The sequence below is a fragment of the Corvus brachyrhynchos genome, unplaced genomic scaffold (assembly GCF_000691975.1).
Source record: "Corvus brachyrhynchos isolate BGI_N302 unplaced genomic scaffold, ASM69197v1 scaffold101, whole genome shotgun sequence".
Classification (NCBI taxonomy): Eukaryota; Metazoa; Chordata; class Aves; order Passeriformes; family Corvidae; genus Corvus; species Corvus brachyrhynchos.
In genome coordinates, this window is record NW_008237239.1 from 413,353 (window position 1) to 421,636 (window position 8,284).

The 8,284-nt window shown below is 49.1% G+C and overlaps 1 long non-coding RNA gene across 1 annotated transcript in view; it reads left to right on the forward strand.

The window, feature by feature from the left end:
* The window catches only part of LOC108445544, a 40,048-nt gene that overhangs the window by 26,511 nt on the left and 5,253 nt on the right, over positions 1–8,284 (forward strand). Inside the window, exons 5-9 of the long non-coding RNA XR_001860429.1 lie at positions 918–1,024; positions 2,181–2,306; positions 2,647–2,731; positions 3,446–3,580; positions 7,242–7,371. This is a non-coding gene — a long non-coding RNA (uncharacterized LOC108445544). The remainder of the gene's footprint in view (positions 1–917; positions 1,025–2,180; positions 2,307–2,646; positions 2,732–3,445; positions 3,581–7,241; positions 7,372–8,284) is intronic.

The following is an 8,284-nucleotide window of genomic DNA, read 5'->3' on the forward strand; positions in this document are numbered from 1 at the left end:
GGCCGCCAGCGGGGGAGCCCGGCTGGGGGGCTCGGGCTGAGCCCCACCTGGGCGGGCAGCCTTTCCCTGGCCCTCGGCGTGTTTCCAGCGTCTTTCCCAGCCTCAGTGGGATCTCCTTTGGGAAGGACAGTGCTGCAAGCCAGGACGTGCTGTCTGCATCTGCTCCACTTTCTCCCCATGGGAATGTGGCCATATGAGCAGGGAGTGCTGGGTTAGCAGGGAGTTGAGCTGGGGAGTCCCTCTAGCCCACAGAGGGTTTGTCAGCTCAGCTGCAGTAGCACTTTGTAACTTGGGAGCCAGCTGTTGTCCCAAAAAGTCTTCTCTTGCTCACACATGAGCCTGAAACCACCTGAGGCAGCTCTGGGCAAGACCCCATCAGCTCTTCTGGCCCTTGGGTGGACATCCTTCCATCAGGCTGTGCTCCTCCATGTCCCAGCAGGGAGCATGTCCCGTGGCTCTGCAGTTGACATCCCAGTGTCAGTCTGGGTGCCCAGCCCAGGGTATGTGGTTTCAGCCGTTGGTAAAGGGGGGCACTGAGATCTGCCCAGGAACATCAGGCCATAGGGATCACTGGAGCAATTTCAGCTGGCTGGGAGCAAGTCTGTTTATCGTCTCAAACCAGGCATTCGAGGTGCTCAATTTCCTTTGCTGGCAAAGCCCAGAGCAGTGTTTTGTGCCAAGATGAGAAGAGATGTTCAGAACACTTTTATAGCTTGCTGTTTTCCCCCGTGGGCCCCTAGATGTGATTTTTCTAAAGGGGGAGGAAGTGCTGGATTTTCCATTTCAAGGTGCTGCTCTGCAAATTCTGAGTGATATGAGCCATAACACTTGCAAATCTCTCATGGACATCTTGGCAAGACTCAGACAACTTCTGAAGAGAGAGAAAAGGATGAAAAGAGCTTGATTGCCTTTTGCAGAGCCTGGCATAGCATCGAGAGGGACTTCTCTTCCCAGGAGCAATACACCTCTGCTGCTGTCACATGGTGGATATTCATGGTGGCTCTGGAGCAGGATGCAAAAGCAGGTAACTCAATGGCATCAAACTGACGTTCTAAGGTCCCCCATACTTGTTGCTGAGAGCACCCAGTCCCTAAGACATCACGGGAGCAGCCTGTTCTCCATGTCACTGGGCAGTGATGGGGCCTGGTTGCATTAATGGATGGGAGGGATTTGGCCTCTCTACCCCTTGGCCTCCCCACAGCTTCAGGATCGTTTTAAGTGCAAATCTGTGGATTATAAATTATACAGCATTTATAATCAGGAAAACATCTGCTGAGTGCTCTTTCCAGTGGACAGGGCCAGCCAGAGGCTCCAGGACACGACGCGTAGTGGTTGCACCAATCGCCACCTGTCTGCTCCTATAATCGAGTTGATTTTTTACGATCTTGACATCAGCTTTCAAGATGCATGATCTATGTGTTTATTTAGCTGTCTTTCCTGGCGTCCCTTAGTTTTGAACTCCTGTAAATCCTCCCACAGTTGGATTTCTGCACTTTTCAGAGATTACATTTCCTGACAGTACATTTCTCCTTCCCCCTCACTGCGTTGACAGCTCAGGCGAGGCTCCAGGGACTGAAGTGTTCAAACCTGGCTCTGGAAAGCTGAGGTCTGACACAGAGTGGGTCTAACTTTCCAGGGCCAAGGAACTGGTACCAGTGTAAGCAGGAGAGGTGACCCAAATGTGCTGCTTTGAGGTTGAAGTCCCCCTCCAGGTTCAAAATTGATCCAGGGGCTGTGTCAACCTCCAGGACTTGTCCATGTGTGGCCTCTGTGAGAGGACCTGCTCAAGTCATGTCTCCAGGCCAGAAAGGTAAGTGGACTTGATGTGGCCAGAATAGCAACTTTTTATTAAATAGCCCAAATTCTGGCTGGTGGGCACAGAGTTTTGCAGTTCTGTTTGTTTGGGTCCCTGTGGCCCTTGTTCACGGATGTTCTCATTTCAACAGGAGTTAACCCAGTCAAGAGCTTCCAGGGGGTCCCAGTTCCAATGATTCCCAGAAGGATCTCATTATAAATGCCCTCATTTTTCACAAAACCATGTCACTTTTGTCCTCTTCTTTTGGGAAAGTACATCTAGTGCTGAACTCCACCAGCTTCCAGATGTTTACAGATGGCTGAATACTTTTGCTACTGGGAAAAAACATGCAGCAGCCTTTGCTTTTTGTGCTTTTTTCTTCCAGCAAAACAGGTATTGTTGAGCAGAGCTATAGCCAAGAAACCTCTGAAATCTGTGGGATGCTTCCTACAACCCATAGTCTCTGACTTCAGCAACTGGGAATATATCTCCATGGAAAACTGTGTGAGTGGTAAGAGTTTAACCTGGGCTGGTCTGGCTTTCCAGGTGTGGTTTGCAACCAGCCTCCCTTTCCCAGCCTGTCCAAGCACCTTTTATTCACTCCTTGTCCACTTTAGTCCCCTCTGGCCTTTTTCTTATCCCCTTCATGGGGCTCTTCTGCCTGGTCCTCAGCCATTGTGCTGCCTGCCACAGTCCCTCCTTTCTCTGCTCCTTTTGAGAAGGAGGAGGGGAGACTTCCAGGATCCAGAGCCATCCTGGCTCTGCCCCATGTTGTGCCTATGCCACTTGATCCCTGACTCTCTCCCCAAACTTCTCAGCCACCAGTGACATGTGAATTAATTTATTTACAGCTTTAATACCTCTAGAAGGAGTGTTCTGCTTGACTGCATGCTGAAGGCTTCCCCATCTCTTGAAGAGGATCCCTGGCTCTGGCAGGTACCACGCCTGATATTTTTCTGAAGCCAATGTGAACTTGTCCCAGGTACAAATTCATCTTTAAAGTCCTTGCACTTGTGCTTGGATCAAGTGGCATTCCTACCCACTGCTAACCCTGCTTCTGAGCTCCTCTGCTGCCTGCAGCAGCACTCAGAGGTGTCCACATAAAAAGGATTTGAATGTTCTGTGTAACTCAGGACATAATTTCCCAGCTCTGTTACGCGGCCCCAGTTGTACCTGCTGTTTCACTCATCCCTCAGTGGGAATGGTGATGGCTCCCGCTCAGTGGCGCCATTTTAAATGTCCAGCAGGAACAAAGCTCCTGATAAAGGTCCAGTTTTCCATGGGTTTGGTCTAAAACCTACAAGTTTTTACCCACTAAAGATCTGTCTGGACAGCTGAACATATATATAGGTGACATCACACCTGTATGTGTATGACAATGTCACTCTTGCTGCATCCTCATGCTGTGACCTGGCAGCAGCATGCTTTGATGGTTTTTGGGGCCACAGCTGAGAAAGCCACAGAGGCAGACAGCATGTCCTAAACCAATGTCTCTGACTGGCTTCTTTTTCTCATCCTTCCCAACATGGTCCTCACTGCCAGGTCCTCTCAGCCATCCTTGTCCAGTAGAGACGAGAAGAATTGATGACTTACTATGGCATAATTTACCCCTCTGCATAATGAGATGCTAAAGGCTCTCTTTTACACTAGGCTGGAGAGTTGCCTTTATGGACATCCTGAAGTCTTGGGCTTGAATGGAAACCCATATCCTACTAGGAGAAGATTGGATATACCTCATCATCACTTGTGCATATTTTTGCCTGCCAGGCAATTGCAGAAAAATAGGTGAGGAAAGATTGATCTGTAGGGATTAATTTTATGGGCTTGTGTGGAATCCACCTCCCATCATTTACCAACAGGTTAGCCGATGTCCTTATCATTCCCTTCATCCTGGCAGGGAATAACCTGCCAAATGAGCTGTCCCTTTATAAGGGTGTTATCATGTAGAACAGCAAAGCGGATTTGCACCTCTGATGGCTCCATGGTTATTTATATGGCATTAATGCCTTACTGAAGCCTGGGTCTTGTTGTGTTGCTCCTTGGGAGAGAGATCTTCCTCTGCTAAATTGCTCCAGGTGGGACAGGGAATGGAAATGTACTGGGAGCAAACAGGTTTCATGCTCAGGCAGCCACAGGTTGAGAGCAGATCCCACCATACCAGACGGCCTTTATCACACATAATTGAAGTCATGTTTGCCCCTAAAGGGCTGCTTGGACTGCAAAAAGGCTGTTGTGATCTGCCCATGTTGCACATGTATGCTCCTGTAAAAAGTGACTTAGATGGAGCTTGATCCTACAGTGAATTCCCATTGTCCCCACCCCATTTTCTGTGTGGTTCAGTGACCACCATGTTTGGTGCAGGGCTGATGAGCCTTGCCCAGCCCAGCTCTCACCTTCAGCCTGTGCCTTCCCATTTCATTTAGGCTGGAAAGCACCTTCCTTGGAAACTCCCTCTGCTACCAAGAGCTGGTGACATGGCTTGCTAATGGTGTCACAGTCAGACTTTGCCCTCTAGGTCTCATCTTTGGAGCCAGTGCCCTTATTAGAAATACAATCCTTCTCTTCCCCCATATTTTTTTTTTAAAGTATCACTGAAAACTAAGGCACAGAGAAATGGAGCCCTTTGCCCAAGGTCATTAACCAGCTGCAGAGTCTGGAGTAAGAGAGCCTTGATTTCCTGGCTTTGTGTCACAAGTGTGAACAGCTCCTTACTCTGATGACAGTGAGGGCTTTACAGTAAGGAAGGGGGGAAAAAAAGCCATATTTCAACATGCTTCTTTCTCTGTCCCTGAGTGCATTCCCTAGGGTGAGAGTGAAGTCAAGAGGCTGCTGTGAAAGGGTTATAGCTGACCTCTAATCACAACCGATTAATGATAGCCCCAGGGAGCGAAAGCCCTTGAGCTGCCAGGAAGGAGGTGAGCATGGAAAAGCAGAGAAGTTTTAAATGCAGCAGCCAGAGTCCAAAGTAGAACAACAGCCGAGGAAACAGCTGTGCCTGGACACAGTGCAGGAATGGAGGGGATTCATTCATTCCCAGCAGTTTAGATCCAACCCTTCAGTCTGCTCCGACCAGACTTGTTGCTCTGAATCAGCTGGTGATAATTTGGGGCTTTTTAATTTGTTTGTTCAAACTAAGCAAAAAAATTTGCTGTGAGGGTGGGTTAATATTTAGCTGCAAGCAGAGCACAGCAACATTGTGTGAGGGTGAGGAACACTTGTCAAACCAGGGAAACTGAGGCAGAACACCAGGATGGGGTGAGCAGAGCCAGGACCAGGAGGAACACCTGCTTCTCCTCGCACCACCAGGCATCCAGCTTTGTGCTGGGCTCAGCAGAAATCTTGCCTTAATGTAATTAAAGGATGAGCAGAGGTGGCTGCAAGAGGCTGTTTATGAGTGCAGAGGAGGGCATGCCAGGAAGACACTCCATTCCCCGATCGGAGCTGCTGCACGGGAGCACAACCCTGGACAAGGATGTGCATGGCTCAGATGCTCTCCAGCTTTCCAGCTCCTCCATGAAGGTCTGAGAGCAAATTGGCTGCTAATGCAGACAGGAGCTGGCTGGACTCAGCACTCCTGCACTACAGACTGCAGGATGGATGAGGTAACCCATGCTCCTACTCCAACAGGTCCAACCCTGCTTGTTAGACCTGGTCAATAGTTTCCTGTCAAAAGCAATTCTCTGACAAACAGATGTTGATTTTTTTTTTTTTTCTGCCAGAGCAGAATTTTTCTCCGAACATGTCAATTTTCAGCCAAATTTCTTGCTTTTGGTGCTTGGTGCTTCTTTTTCCTCCTCGCTTAAAAAACAATAGTGAAAACAGGGTTGTCAGCTCTCAAAGTCTGAATCTGAAGGTTCAAGCCAGCAAGGTCTCCAAGTGTATTTTTGATTTTATGCCAAAAAAAAAAATAAAGAGAGGAATGGAAGAAGGTTTTTAAGAACTGATTGTCACGGTAGAAAAACATGTTAAAGAATGTCAGGAAAATTTCTGGAGGCCTGGTATCTGTAAGACTCTTTTCTGGCTTGTAGTTGTGAGTCTGAGGTTGGTTCAGGTGGAGTAGAGCTTGTGATTCTTGAGGTAGTCCTGTGGAGGGCCAGGAGTTGCACTTTGATGATCCTTGTGGATCCCTTCCAATTCAGGATATTCTATGATTCTATGAGCTTGGGGACAGGGATGGTGGCAGCCCAGCTCTGGTGACATCCAAAGGTTTCTGTTAGTGTGTCCCACTCCCTGTGCAGGTCATGAGGCCTGCTGTGTCTTCTGTGCTTGGTCAGCTCAATGGGCAAAGCTCGTGCTCAACATTGAACACAACAGCTCCTTAATATAACAAAAAATGGGCTGTCTGGAGAAATGCTGCCTTCTTTGGGAAGCTTTGGGTAGAGTCTCTGCTCTGAGACAGCCTGGCTGGCAGAGGTGATGGGGAGGTGCTGTCCCACTGTGAAGGAAAACAGTGATGATTTTTGTCCTTCCCTGGCCCACTGGGTGTCTGTCCACCTGGTGCTGTGTGAACATCTGTGATGTCTCTGGCAGCACCATGGTTTCAAGAGTTGATGCTCTGGCTCACTGATTCTGGAGCTACACATGGATGTAGCTATGACCTGCACAAAGGAGGACCACACTGGGACCCAGAGGCTGGAGGGTGCCTTGCTCTGTGAGGATGCACAGAGGTGAGAGAGACCTGAGGGGACAAGCTGGCCCCAGGCTTGACAAAGCTTTTGGGTGTTGCCTGAGTTAATGCAGGGAGCGAGGGCGCCTCTTGTTTGTATTTATGCATGCAAAGAAGTGCCTGCTGGGGAAGGAGTGGAAGGCTTGTGATTTATCATTGCTCTGTAATGGGTGCCTTGCTTCTAGTGAAAGAGGTCAACATCCCTGAGAGATACCAAACCCCCTCCGTATTAATGTCCTGTTACAGCTAATGGCTTGGGGTAGGGCAAGCAGGTCTTACAAGGAAGGCATTAAAGAACAGCGCTACTTGGAAGGGAAGCCAAAGAATTTACAGCAATATTTACACAGAGGCTCTCCCCAGAGATAAGGAGGTACACAGTCGGCTTGGGAGATAAGCACAGCTGTGGGACGAGGCAATGCAGGCACTGTTTGTGCATCCTGAAGTTCAAGGGGATCAGAAGCCAGAGCTGTGTGGTGCAAGAGAGGGGGATGCGAGGAGGACCACACACACCACCTGGGACCTGGCCTCTGGGAGGTACAGATGTTGTGTTTGCTCAGTGGCTTGCAGTGAGATATGAGGTCAGTACTGCTCCCTCAGGTTCCTAGACCTGAGCTCCAAACCTGGGCTTGAAGGTGTGGATTATTACAAGTTAATGAGTGCAATGTCCTGTCCTGGTGAAGATGTGGAGATCTGCCCCAGGTTAATGTCCCTGGCAGCCACCATCTGTCCTGTCCACCACACACTTTGGGAGCTGCAGGTTGACAGTTGTTTCTCCAGCAGGTCCTGCTAGTGCATCCCAGCTTCATCTCCAACAGCCCTGTCTTGACTCCACATGGCCATGTTCTGTGGAGCTCCAGGGACACATCTGACAGCCCAAAGGGAAAAGGCAAACCTCTACATTTCATTTGAGGTGAGATACAATTCCTAGACAAGCATGTGTTCCAGGACACAGGTTGTAAAAGGTCACCCAACCTGGGGGGCAAGTAAGAAACTTTACCTCTTTCTGTCCAGGTGATGTTGCAGTCAGGTCTCCCCTCCTTAGTTTTTAGCTCCATTTTTCCACCTTTCCTGTTGGCTCTGAGAGACATGCAGTGCATCTGCATTCGGTTGTCCCTCTGTTGTGCTGGCTGAAGATCCCTCAGACCATTCTCTGCCTTGTCCAGCCACTTGCTGCCAGATAAGCCAAAATCTCACATCCTCATCCAGCCAAATCTCCTGACCCAAACCTGGCTGAAGACAAAAGGAATTTCACTTGGTTTTTTCCTCATTGACAGCACCAGGGTTTGGATTTAGTCATGTGGAGAAACCAAATAAGCCCTGTGTATAAGCCCTAACAAGACAGCCCAGCCTGCTCCATGCCCCCTTCCTGCATCAACCAGACACTTCCCCGTGCCTCCCCTCTCGCTCCTGGTTTCTTTATGTGCTGAAATCACCCATGGCCACCACGTCATCCTGTGCTAGACCACATCTCCACCATCCTCCCCGGCCCCTAATAGCACTCGGCCACCAGTTTCTGAGCACTCCATCCATCATTTGACTAGCACATTATTTATTTACCATGGGGGAGAGAAAGGAGTTGGGTTGTCTGGAGAATGTATTAAATTTTCATTTGTTCTCATTGATTCCTGAAAGGAAATTGCTGAGTTATGCCATCAGGTTGGACAATACGGAGAGCAGCTACTAGAGGGGGTTACTGGGTGTGAAATAGGGGCAGAGTTAAGGTTGTTTTGAACATTAGGTGGAAGTTACTGTGACCATTTAGCTGAGCAACCCGATGAAATGTGTTGTCTGCTTCCCTCAGTCTCTGCTGTAGCTGCTTTCCC